Here is a 13,947-nt window from a genome sequence, read left to right on the forward strand (position 1 = left end):
TATCACACAACAAGAAAATATTTTCAGCATTTAATTTGTAATCAGCAAGCTGTATTTTTAACCACATAAGCTGAGAACAACAAGAAGAAGCAGCTATATACTCAGCCTCTATAGTGGATAGAGCCACTGTTGGATGCTTTTTACTTGACCAATCATTCAAGGACTTTCCAAGGAAGCAACATAAGCCTGATGTGCTCCTTCTATCAACTCTATCACCGGCAAAATCTGCATCACAATAACCAACTGCAGAAAAATCATCAATCTTAGGATACCAAAGACCAAAATTGGATGTGCCATGAACATATCTAATGATCCTCTTAACTGTAGAAAATGAGACTCTTTTGGTTTAGATTGGAATCTTGAACACATTCCAACACTTTGCACAATATCGGGTCTAGAGGAAGTTAAGTACATAAGAGAGCCAATCATTCCTCTATACCTAGTCTCATCTATATCTTTCTCAGTTTCTCCCTTATCTAATTTTGAATTAGGGTGCATGGGGTTCCCATGGGTTTGGCTTTTCCATACCAAATTTCTTAACTAGTTTCTTGGTATACTTTTCTTGATGAATGAAAATAACATTTTTAGTTTGTTGAATTTGTAGCCCAACGAAAAAATTAAGTTCACCCATCATACTCATGTCAAATTCACTTGCCATGAGTTTTCCAAATTCAGTACAAAGGAATTCATTGGCTGATCCAAAAATATTGTCATCAACATATATTTGGACTAGAATGAAAGAATCATTAGAGTTCTTGATGAATAAAGTAGTGTCAGTGGTGCCTCTTTGAAAACCTTTTTTTAAAAGAAAAGAGCTAAGTCTCTCATACCAAGCTCTAGGAGCTTGTGTTAAACCATAGAGAGCTTTTGATAATTTGAAAACATGGTTAGAAAGCTCTTTCTTTTCAAAACCAGGTGGCTGCTCCACATACACTTCTATATCTATCACACCATTCAAGAATACACATTTCACATTGGTGGACGAAATTGTGATTACACTTTGATTATGTAAAATTCATTGCTCTTTCTTTCCCTGGCAATGGCGCCAAAAACATGATGCCAATACCATGGTTCACAACTTCGCACAACTAACCAGCAAGTGCACTGGGTCATCCAAGTAATACCTTACGTGAGTAAGGGTCGAATCCCACGGAGATTGTTGGTATGAAGCAAGCTATGGTCACCTTGTAAATCTCAGTCAGGCAGATATAAAATAGTAATGGGGTTATCGAAAATAATACTAAAATAAGGATAGAAATACTTATGTAATTCATTGGTTAGAATTTCAGATAAGCGTGTAGAGATGCTTTCGTTCCTCTGAACCTCTGCTTTCCTGCTATCTTCATCCAATCAATCTTACTCCTTTCTATGGCTAGCTTTATGTAAGGATGTCACCGGTGCCAATGGCTACTTTCGATCTCTCTCTGTGAAAATGGTCCGATGCGCTGTCACTACATGGCTAATCATCTGGAGGTTCTCGATCATACTGGAATAGGATTTACTATCCTTTTGCGTCTGTCACTATGCCCAGCACTCACGAGTTTGAAGCTCGTCACAGTCATTCAATCCCAGAATCCTACTCGGAATACCACGGACAAGGTTTAGACTTTCCGGATTCTCATGAATGCCGCCATCAATCTAGCTTATAGCACGAAGATCCCAGTATCTCGGACTCGGTCCCCTGTATTGGTAATCTAAGAGATATTCGTTCAATCGAAGGTAGAACGGGAGTGGTTGTCAGGCACGCGTTCATAGGGAATGATGATGATTGTCACGTTCATCACATTCAGGTTGAAGTGCGAATGAATATCTTAGAAGTGGAATAAGTTGAATTGAATAGAAAATAGTAGTACTTTGCATTAATCTTTGAGGAACAGCAGAGCTCCACACCTTAATCTATGGAGTGTAGAAGCTCTACTATTGAAAATACATAAGTGAAAGGTCCAGGCATGGCCGAATGGCCAGCCCCTCTGATCTAAGAACTAGGCGTCCAAAGATGTCTAATACAATAGTAAAAGGTCCTATTTATAATAAACTAGCTACTAGGGTTTACAGAAGTAAGTAATTAATGCATAAATCCACTTCCGGGGCCCACTTGGTGTGTGCTTGGACTGAGCTTGAGTGTTGCACGTGTAGAGGTCCTTCTTGGAGTTGAACGCCAGCTTTTGTGCCAGTTTGGGCGTTAAACTCCACTTTGCAGCTTGTTTCTGGCGTTGGACGCCAGAATTGGGCAGAGAACTGGCGTTGAACGCCAGTTTGCGTCATCTAAACTTGGGAAATGGACTATTATATATTTCTGGAAAGCCCTGGATGTCTACTTTCCAATGCAATTGGAAGCGCGCCATTTTGAGTTCTGTAGCTCCAGAAAATCCATTTTGAGTGCAGGGAGGTCAGAATCCAACAGCATCAGCAGTCCTTCTTCAACCTCTGAATCTGATTTTTGCTCAAGTCCCTCAATTTCAGCCAGAAAATACATGAAATCACAGAAAAACACACAAACTCATAGTAAAGTCCAGAAATGTGAATTTAGCATAAAAACTAATGAAAACATCCCTAAAAGTAACTAGATTCTACTAAAAACATACTAAAAACAATGCCAAAAAGCGTATAAATTATCCGCTCATCACAACACCAAACTTAAATTGTTGCTTGTTCCCAAGCAACTGAAAATCAAATAGGATAAAAAGAAGAGGATATACTATAAATTCCAAACTATCAATGAAACATAGCTTTGATCAGATGAGCGGGACTTGTAGCTTTTTGCCTCTTGAATAGTTTTGGCATCTCACTTTATCCATTGAGGTTCAGAATGATTGGCATCTATAGGAACTCAGAGTTCAGATAGTGTTATTGATTCTCCTAGTTCAGTATGATGATTCTTGAATACAGCTATTTTATGAGTCTTGGCCGTGGCCCTAAGCACTTTATTTTCCAGTATTACCACCGGATACATAAATGCCACAGACACATAATTGGGTGAACCTTTTCAGATTGTGACTCAGCTTTGCTAAAGTCCCCAATTAGAGGTGTCCAGGGTTCTTAAGCACACTCTTTTTTTGCTTTGGACCTTGACTTTAACCGCTCAGTCTCAAGTTTTCACTTGACACCTACACGCCACAAGCACATGGTTAGGGACAGCTTGGTTTAGCCGCTTAGGCCAGGATTTTATTCCTTTAAGCCCTCCTATCCACTGATGCTCAAAGCCTTGGGATCTTTTTTATTGCCCTTGCCTTTTGGTTTTAAGGGTTACTGGCTTTTTGCTCTTGCCTCTTGGTTTTAAGAGCTTTTGGCTTTTTCTGCTTGCTTTTTCTTTTTCTTTCTATTTTTTTCGCCTATTTTTTTCTCTTTTTTTTTCTGCAAGCTTTGTTCTTTGATGCTTTTTCTTGCTTCAAGAATTATTTTTATGATTTTTCAGATTATCAAATAACATGTCTCCTTGTCATCATTCTTTCAAGAGCCAACATATTTAACATTCTTAAACAACAACTTCAAAAGACATATGCACTGTTCAAGCATACATTCAGAAAACAAGAAGCATTGTCACCACATCAATATAATTAAACTAAGTTCAAGGATAAATTCAAAACTCATGTACTTCTTGTTCTTTTGAATTAAAACATTTTTCATTTAAGAGATGTGATGGATTCATAGGACATTCATAACCTTAAGGCATAGTTACTAAATACTAATGATCATGTAATGAAGACACAAACATAGATATGCACTTAACATAGAGAAAACGAAAAACAGAGAAAGTAAGAACAAGGAATGAGTCCACCTTAGTGGTGATGGCGTTTCCTTCTTGAGGAACCAATGATGTCCTTGAGCTCTTCTATGTCTCTTCCTTGTTTTTGTTGCTCCTCCCTTATTGCTTTTTGATCTTCTCTTATTTCATGAAGGATGATGGAGTGCTCTTGATGTTCCACCCTTAGTTGTCCCATGTTGGAACTTAATTCTCCTAGGGAGGTGTTGATTTGCTCCCAATAATTCTGTGGAAGAAAGTGCATCACTTGAGGTATCTCAGGGATTTCTTGATGATGAGCTTCTTCATGTGCCTGTTGAGATCCATGAACGTGCTCTCTTATTTGCTCCATCCTTTTTTTAGTGATGGGCTTGTGAGATGAATCTTTCTATCTCTCATGGCTCAGAGGTGGAAGCACTTGCCTTCCCCTTCCTCTTTCTTGAGGTTTCTCTGGCCTTAGGTGCCATCAATGGTAATGGAAAAACAAAAAGCTTATACTTTTACCACACCAAACTTAGAATGTTGCTCGTCCTCGAGCAAGAGAAGAAAGAATAGATGAAGAAGAAGAATAAATGGAGGAGAGGGAGAAGGGTTTGTGTTTCGGCCAAGAAGGGGAAGAAAGGGTTGTGTTGTGTGAAAATGATGAAGAATGGAGGGCTATATATAGGGAAGGGAGGGGGGTAAGTTTATGGGGAAGAGTGGATGGATGTGAGTGGTGAAGTGGTGATAGGGAAGAGAGATTGAGGTGATTGGGAAGAGTTTTGGGGGAGAGTGTTCATTGGGAAGAGAGGATGATTGAGAAGAGAGAAGAGAGTGAGTGGAGGTAGGTGGGGATCCTATGGGGTCCACAGATCCTGAGGTGATCCTGTGGGGTCCACAGATCCTGAGATGATCCTGTGGGGTCCACAGATCCTGAGGTGTTCAAGGATTTACAACCTTGCACCAAATTAGGCATGTAAAATGCCCTTGCACACAACTCTGGGCGTTCAGCGCCAGGTTGGTGCCCATTTTGGGTGTTCAACGCCCATTTGTTGCCCATTTCTGGCGTTGAACGCCAGAACCATGCTTGTTCTGGGCGTTCAGCGCCAGCTCTCCTCCAGGGTGCAATTCTGGCGTTCAGCGCCCAGATGCTGCCCATTTTGGGCGTTCAGCGCCAGAACCATGCTCTGTTCTGGCGTTGAACGCCAGACAGGTGCTTCCTCCAGGGTGTGATTTTTCTTCTGCTGTTTTTGATTCCGTTTTTAATTTTTTCATTTATTTTGTGACTCCACATGATCATGAACCTAAGAAAACATGAAAAACAATGAAAATTAGATAAATAAACATTGGGTTGCCTCCCAACAAGCGCTTCTTTAATGTCAATAGCTTGACAGTGGGCTCTCATGGAGCCTCACAGATGTACAGAGCTTTGTTGAGACCTCCCAACACCAAACTTAGAGTTTGGATATGGGGGTTTGACACCAAACTTAGAGTTTGACTGTGGGGGCTTTGTTTGACTCTGCTTTGAGAAAAGCTCTTTATGCTTCCTCTCTATGGATGCAGAGAGAGATCCTTGAGTTGTAAACACAAGGTTGTCCTTATTTAATTGAAGGATCAATTCTCCTCTGTCCACATCAATCACAGCTCTTGTTGTGGTTAGGAAAGGTCTTCCTAGGATGATGGATTCATCCTCTTCCTTTCCAGTATCCAGGACTATGAAATCAGCAGGGATGTAAAGGCCTTCAACCTTTACTAACACATCCTCTACTTGTCCATAAGCCTGTTTTCTTGAATTGTCTGCCATCTCTAATGAGATTTTAGCAGCTTGCACCCCATAGATTCCCAGTTTCTCTATTACAGAGAGGGGCATGAGGTTTATCCCTGAACCAAGGTCACACAGAGTCTTAAAGATCATGGTGCCTATGGTACAAAGTATTATGAACTTTCCAGGATCCTGTCTCTTCTGAGGCAATGTCAGTTGATCCAGATCACTTAGTTCATTGGTGAACAAGGGAGGTTCATCTTTCCAAGTTTCAATACCAAATAATTTGGCATTCACCTTCATGATTGCACCAAGAAACTTGGCAGTTTGCTCTTCAGTAACATCCTCATTCTCTTCAGAAGAGGAATACTCATCAGAGCTCATGAATGGCATAAGGAGGTTCAATGGAATCTCTATGGTCTCTAGATGAGCCTCAGAGTCCTTTGGTTCCTCAGAGGGAAGCTCCCTATTGATCACTGGACGTCCCAGGAGGTCTTCCTCCTTGGGATTCACGTCCTCTCCTTCCCTTACAGGTTCGGCCATGGTGCTTATGTCAATGGCCTTGCACTCTCCTTTTGGATTCTCTTTTGTATTGCTTGGGAGAGTACTAGGAGGGATTTCAGTGATCCTTTTACTCAGCTGGCCCACTTGTGCTTCCAAACTTCTAATGGAAGACCTTGTTTCATTCATGAAACTAACAGTGGCCTTAGATAGATCAGAGACTAAGTTTGCTAAATTAGAAGTATTTTGTTCAGAGTTCTCTGTCTGTTGCTGAGTGGATGATGGAAAAGGTTTATTATTGTTAAACCTGTTTTTTCCACCATTATTAAAGCCTTGTTGAGGCCTTTGATCCTTCCATGAGAGATTTGAATGATTTCTCCATGATGGATTATAGGTGTTTCCATAAGGTTCACCTAAGTAATTCACCTCTACTATTGCAGGGTTTTCAAGATCATAAGCTTCTTCTGCATAAGAAGCCTCTTGAGTACTGTTGGATGCAGCTTGCACTCCATTCAGACTCTGAGAAATCATATTGACTTGCTGAGTCAATATTTTGTTCTGAGCCAATATGGCATTCAGAGTATCAACTTCAAGAACTCCCTTCTTCATAGGCGTCCCATTATTCACAGGATTCCTTTCAGAAGTGTACATGAACTGGTTATTAGCAACCATGTCAATGAGTTCTTGAGCTTCTGCAGGCGTTTTCTTTAGGTGAATGGATCCACCTGCAGAAGTATCCAATGACATCTTTGATAACTCAGACAAACCATCATAGAATATATCCAGGATGGTCCATTCTGAAAGCATATCAGAGGGACACTTTTTGGTCAACTGTTTGTATCTTTCCCAAGCTTCATAGAGGGATTCACCATCTTTTTGTTTGAAGGTTTGAACATCCACTCTAAGCTTGCTCAGCTTTTGAGGAGGAAAGAACTTGGCTAAGAAAGCCGTGACCAGCTTATCCCAAGAGTTCAGGCTATCTTTGGGTTGAGAGTCCAACCACACTCTAGCTCTGTCTCTTACAGCAAAAGGGAAAAGCATGAGCCTGTAGACTTCAGGATCTACTCCATTAGTCTTAACAGTATCACATATCTGCAAGAATTCAGTTAAGAACTGAAAAGGATCTTCAGATGGAAGTCCATGAAACTTGCAGTTCTGCTGCATCAGAGAAACTAGCTGAGGTTTCAACTCAAAGTTGTTTGCTCCAATGGCAGGAATGGAGATGCTTCTTCCATGTAAATTGGAATTAGGTGCAGTAAAGTCACCAAGCATTCTCCTTGCATTATTGTTGTTAGGTTCGGCTGCCATCTCCTTTACTTGTTCAAAATTTTCAATAAGGTTGTCTCTGGATTGTTGTAATTTAGCTTCTCTTAGTTTCCTCTTCAGAGTCCTTTCAGGTTCTGGATCAGCTTCAACAAGAATGCCTTTTTCTTTGTCCCTGCTCATAAGAAAGAGAAGAGAAAAAGAAAAGAAGAGGAATCCTCTATGTCACAGTAAAGAGGTTCCTTATTGTTAGTAGAAGAAGAAAAGGAATAGGGGTGAAGAAGAATGAAGAATCCAAACACAAAGGTGATGATAGGAGCAGAGATGTGAGATGAAGAGAAGTGTTAGTAGATGAATAAATAAAATAAAAGGAGATGAGAGAGAATTTTCGAAAATTATTTTTGAAAAAGAGTTAGTGATTTTCAAAAATAGTTTTTGAAAAAGGTTAGTAATTTTCAAAAATTTTAAAATAAAAAATTAAAATAATTAGTTAATTAAAAAGAAATTTTGAAAAAGAGGGAAGATATTTTCGAAAATTAGAGAGAGAGAGAGTTAGTTAGGTGGTTTTGAAAAAGATAAGAAACAAACAAAAAGTTAGTTAGTTAGTTGAAACAAATTTTGAAAGGATAAGAAGTTAGGAAGTTAGAAAAGATATTTTGAAATCAAATTTTTGAAAAAGATAAGATGAGAAGATATTTTTGAAAAGATATGATTGAAATTAGTTTTGAAAAAGATTTGATTTTTAAAATCACAATTAATGACTTGATTCATAAGAAATCACAAGATATGATTCTAGAACTTAAAGTTTGAATCTTTCTTAACAAGTAAGTAACAAACTTGAAATTTTTGAATCAAAACATTAATTATTATTGTTATTTTCGAAAATTTGATATAAAAATAAGAAAAAGATTTTTGAAAAATATTTTTGAAATTTTTGAAAATAACTAAGAAATTTGAAAAGGATTTGATTTTTGAAAAAGATTTTGAAAAAGATAAGATTTTCAAATTGAAAATTTGATTTGACTCATAAGTTAAAAATTTTTGAAAAAGTCAATCCAAATTTTCGAATTTGATGGGAGAAAAAGGGAAAGATATTTTTTTTTTATTTTTGAATTTTTATGATGAGAGCTAAGTCTCTCATACCAAGCTCTAGGAGCTTGTCTTAAACCATAGAGAGCTTTTGATAATTTGAAAACATGGTTAGAAAGCTCTTTCTTTTCAAAACCAGGTGGCTGCTCCACATACACTTCTATATCTATCACACCATTCAAGAATACACATTTCACATTGGTGGACGAAATTGTGATTACACTTTGATTATGTAAAATTCATTGCTCTTTCTTTCCCTGGCAATGGCGCCAAAAACATGATGCCAATACCATGGTTCACAACTTCGCACAACTAACCAGCAAGTGCACTGGGTCGTCCAAGTAATACCTTACGTGAGTAAGGGTCGAATCCCACGGAGATTGTTAGTATGAAGCAAGCTATGGTCACCTTGTAAATCTCAGTCAGGCAGATATAAAATAGTAATGGGGTTATCGAAAATAATACTAAAATAAGGATAGAAATACTTATGTAATTCATTGGTTAGAATTTCAGATAAGCGTGTAGAGATGCTTTCGTTCCTCTGAACCTCTGCTTTCCTGCTATCTTCATCCAATCAATCTTACTCCTTTCTATGGCTAGCTTTATGTAAGGATGTCACCGGTGCCAATGGCTACTTTCGATCTCTCTCTGTGAAAATGGTCCGATGCGCTGTCACTGCATGGCTAATCATCTGGAGGTTCTCGATCATACTGGAATAGGATTTACTATCCTTTTGCGTCTGTCACTACGCCCAGCACTCGCGAGTTTGAAGCTCGTCACAGTCATTCAATCCTAGAATCCTACTCGGAATACCACGGACAAGGTTTAGACTTTCCGGATTCTCATGAATGCCGCCATCAATCTAGCTTATACCACGAAGATCCCAATATCTCGGACTCGGTCCCCTGTATTGGTAATCTAAGAGATATTCGTTCAATCGAAGGTAGAACGGGAGTGGTTGCCACTTGCCAGGCACGCGTTCATAGGGAATGATGATGATTGTCACGTTCATCACATTCAGGTTGAAGTGCGAATGAATATCTTAGAAGTGGAATAAGTTGAATTGAATAGAAAACAGTAGTACTTTGCATTAATCTTTGAGGAACAGCAGAGCTCCACACCTTAATCTATGGAGTGTAGAAGCTCTACTGTTGAAAATACATAAGTGAAAGGTCCAGGCATGGCCGAATGGCCAGCCCCTCTGATCTAAGAACTAGGCGTCCAAATATGTCTAATACAATAGTAAAAGGTCCTATTTATAATAAACTAGCTACTAGGGTTTACAGAAGTAAGTAATTGATGCATAAATCCACTTCCGGGGCCCACTTGGTGTGTGCTTGGGCTGAGCTTGAGTGTTGCACGTGTAGAGGTCCTTCTTGGAGTTGAACGCCAGCTTTTGTGCCAGTTTGGGCGTTGAACTCCACTTTGCAGCTTGTTTCTGGCGCTGGACGCCAGAATTGGGTAGAGAACTGGCGTTGAACGCCAGTTTGAGTCATCTAAACTTGGGCAAAGTATAGACTATTATATATTTATGGAAAGCCCTGGATGTCTACTTTCCAATGCAATTGGAAGCGCGCCATGTTGAGTTCTGTAGCTCTAGAAAATCCATTTTGAGTGCAGGGAGGTCAGAATCCAACAGCATCAGCAGTCCTTCTTCAACCTCTGAATCTGATTTTTGCTCAAGTCCCTCAATTTCAGCCAGAAAATACCTGAAATCACAGAAAAATACACAAACTCATAGTAAAGTCCAGAAATGTGAATTTAGCATAAAAACTAATGAAAACATCCCTAAAAGTAACTAGATTCTACTAAAAACATACCAAAAACAATGCCAAAAAGCGTATAAATTATCCGCTCATCACACATCCATTTGATATAATTTAAAACCACAAAAAGCAGCATAAGCTAAGAGAAGTCTTATGGCTTCTATTCGGGCAATAGGAGTAAAGGATTTATCAAAGTCTATTCCTTCTTCTTGGTCATATCCTTATGCCACTAGCCTTGCTTTGTTTCTTGCAATGCTACCATCCTCTCCTAGCTTGTTTTGAAATATCCACTTGGTGCCTGTCACTTTCTTTCCATTCGGCCTTGGAACCAATATCCACACTTGGTTTTTCTCAAACTCAAGAAGCTCATCCTCCATTGCTTTTATCCAAGAAGGGTCACTAAGGGCTTTTTTAACATTCTGAGGCTCCATTTGAGAGAGAAGAGCCATGTTTGATTCTTCATTTGTCTTTCTAGTTGAAGACCGAGTCTTAACACTATAAGATACGTCCCCAATGACAAATTTCTCAGGATAATTCTTCAAGAATCTCCATTCACGAGGTCTGGTGGACTTGGAGGTAGATTCAGTCACCAAGGAATTGAGAGAACTGGTGGCTTCAGGATCTCCTTCAGATTCATGAGACAAAATGGAATTGTCTCTTAAATTTTTAGCAACTGCAGTTTCTGGTTTAGTTTGTCCAGAATTTTCTTTTTCATGATTTTGTGTTTTTTCATTGTCCATTTGGACTTGATTCCCTGCATCACATTCTTCCAAAATACTTTGCACCAAGTTAGAATCATAAAATGTAACATGTATGGACTCCTCAATTATCCTAGCATCTTGATGGTAAACTCTATATGCTTTACTAGTTGTGGAATATCCTACAAACAAACACTCATACGCCTTTGGATCAAATTTTTCCAAATTTTCTTTGTTATTAAGAACAAAACATTTGCATCCAAAGATGTGCAAGTAATCCAAGTTTGGTGGGTAACCTTTCCAAAGTTCATAAGGGGTTTTCTTCAAAAATTTCCTTATGATTGTTCTATTCAAAATGTGGCAAGCTGTGTTAACCGCTTCAGCCCAAAGGAATTTTAGAACATTGCTCTCACAAAGCATAGCTCTTGTCATTTCTTGAATGCTTCTATTTCTTCTTTCTATAACACCATTTTGTTGTGGTGTCCTTGGACAAGAGAAGTTGTGAGATATTCCAAATTCCTCACAAAAGGATTCAAATGATTGGTTTTCAAATTCAGTTCCATGGTCACTTCTTATAGAAGAGATCTTTAAATCCTTTTCATTTTGAACTTTCTTGCAAAATATTTCAAAGGCTGAAAAGGCTTTATTTTTTTGTGCAAGAAATAAAACCCAACCAAACCTAGAATAGTCATCCATAATCACTAAACCATAATGTTTACCACCTAGGCTTTGAGTTCTTGTTGGACCAAACAAATCAATATGTAGCAATTCAAGTGGCCTTTTAGTAGAGATGTCTTCCTTTGGTTTAAATGAACTTTTTGTTTATTTTTCCATTTGGAAAGCATCACAAGTGATGTCTTTGTCAAACCTTATCAAAGGAAGACCTCTTACTAACCCTTTCTTTACAAGTTTGTTTATTTGAAACATACTTACATGGCCCAATCTCTTGTGTCATAGCCACTTTTTAGATTCTTTAGAATGAAAACAAGCTACATTTTGGTCCTTTAGTTCATCAAGGGTAAGTCCATATACATTATTACAATGCTTAGCAATAAAAAGCACTTCACTGGTCTTTTCATTTACCACACAGCATTCAAGTCTTTTGAAAGTCACTAAATATCCTAGATCACAAAGTTGACTTATACTCAAAATATTGTGCCTCAAGCCATTTACCAAAAAGACATCATCAATAAAAGTAGAGTGTTCATTATGTACTTTTTCAACAGCAACTATTTTACCTTTTCCATCATCTCCAAAGGTCACAAAACCTCCATCATACTTGTTTAGTTTGATGAAGAAAGTTGACCTTCCAGTCATGTACCTTGAGCATCCACTATCCAAGTACCACATATCCCTTTTGTTCTTGGATGCTAGGCAAATCTGCATGAAAAACTTTAAGTAACCTTAGGTATCCAAATTAATTTGGATCCTTTGATGTTAATCCATCTTGGTTGCCCAAGTGCATTGAAATCACACACAACATTATAAATTTAGTTACCTACAATTCTTTTCTCAATGAAGCATTGTAGATGTGAGTGACCAAATTTTTTGCAATTTAAGCAGTGATTTTCTAATGCATATTGCTGAAATTGAGGTGGTTTATTATGCTGAAAATGATTAAAGGGCAGAAATTTTCTGGTTTTTGGAAGAGGTGCATTTCTTTTGACAAACTGATTTTTGTTATAATTGTTCCTCTTTACAAAAGTATTCCCACCAGAATTTTTGAAAACTTTTGGACTTTTTGAAGATGAGGTTTTGTTGTAAAATGGTGGTTTCTTGAAAGCAACCTCATTTTTCGAAATGTATCCCAGACCTGACCTATTTGAAGTAGGTTCGGTTCTTGGTGAAGGCTCAGTTTCACTTGTGTAAATTTCATCAAATTTCTCCTCGAGTGTGGGAACATATCCAATACCAGATTTGTTGGATGTGGATTTAGTATTTGATGAAGAAGCCACAAATTTCATAGAGGAATCACTAAAAACTGCACTTTCCTTGGTTACATAACCTAAACCAGATTTTTCAAACAATGGTCTTTGACTTGCAAGTAATTTGTCCAAGTTACTAGAACTTTGAGCAAATTTTGCTAAGTCAGCATTCAGCCTTTTAATCATATCATTTAATTTTTCATTTTCAGCAATTAGCTCTTGATAAAGATCCACAATGTGCTTTCCTTTTAATTTTTCAAGTTCAGATTTTAGAAATTTGTTTTCTTCAATAATGTCCAAAGCACATTCAGTTTTCTTCACCTTTTCTCTTAAAAAATCATTTTCATCTTTCAACACATCCTTTTCAGATTTGCATTTAGTGTACTTATCCAACAGTTTTGAGGAATTGAGTGTAAGATCATCAATTATAGCATGTAAATTATCTATGGACAAGTCATAATAATTTACCTCATCAAGATTATCATTACCAGCCATGAAGCAGATTTTATCTTCACCTTCAGAATCTTCTTCCTCATTCGAATCATTTTCAAGCTCCTCCCAAGAAGCCATGAGCACTCTCTTCTTTTCCTTCTTTCTTTTGTCCTCCTTCTTGAGTTTCAGACAGTTTAGCTTGAAGTATCCAGCCTCCTTTCAATGATGACAAGTCACCTTGCTTAAGTTCATCTTGTGTTCCTTTGAGCTTGAACCCTTGTACTTGCCCTTGTTCTTTATCATCCTTTTAAGTCTCCTAACAAAAAATATAAGCTCATCATCTGAAATACCATCACTAGACTCACTCTCTTTTGCTTCTATTTTTGACTTGAGGGCTATTCCCTTTTTCTTTGAGTCCGGATTTGTGTGTGTGGTTCCATAGGCAAGGAGTTTTTCTCTCATCTCATCATAGGTTATGGGGCTTAGGTTATTGCTCTTGGCTAGGATACTGGCAGTGATTTCCCATTCCTTTGTGAGGCTTCTAAGGAGTTTTCTCACAAGGGTTTGTTTTGAGTAGTTTGTACCCATAGCATCAAGGTTGTTGATTATGATTGAGAATCTCTCAAACACTTCATCAATGCTTTCTCCATCCTTCATATTAAACATCTCGTACTCTTTTCGCAGCATATCAATCCTCGTTTCTTTGACCTGTTTAGTGCCTTAGTGTGTAACCTAGAGTTTCTCCCAGATTTCTTTGGCTGTCTTGCATCTAGAAACCTTTCGGTACTCT

At 38.1% G+C, this 13,947-nt stretch overlaps 1 non-coding gene across 1 annotated transcript; it reads left to right on the forward strand.

Moving 5' to 3' along the window:
- The first annotated feature begins 6,785 nt into the window (after positions 1 to 6,785).
- Positions 6,786 to 6,893, forward strand: LOC148554112 (small nucleolar RNA R71). The gene has a single exon (XR_015892906.1). It is a non-coding gene; the product is annotated as a small nucleolar RNA R71 (small nucleolar RNA).
- The last annotated feature ends 7,054 nt before the right edge of the window (positions 6,894 to 13,947 follow it).

This window comes from Arachis ipaensis, chromosome B7 (genome assembly GCF_059453495.1).
Source record: "Arachis ipaensis isolate K30076 ecotype BB chromosome B7, ASM5945349v1, whole genome shotgun sequence".
Classification (NCBI taxonomy): domain Eukaryota; kingdom Viridiplantae; phylum Streptophyta; class Magnoliopsida; order Fabales; family Fabaceae; genus Arachis; species Arachis ipaensis.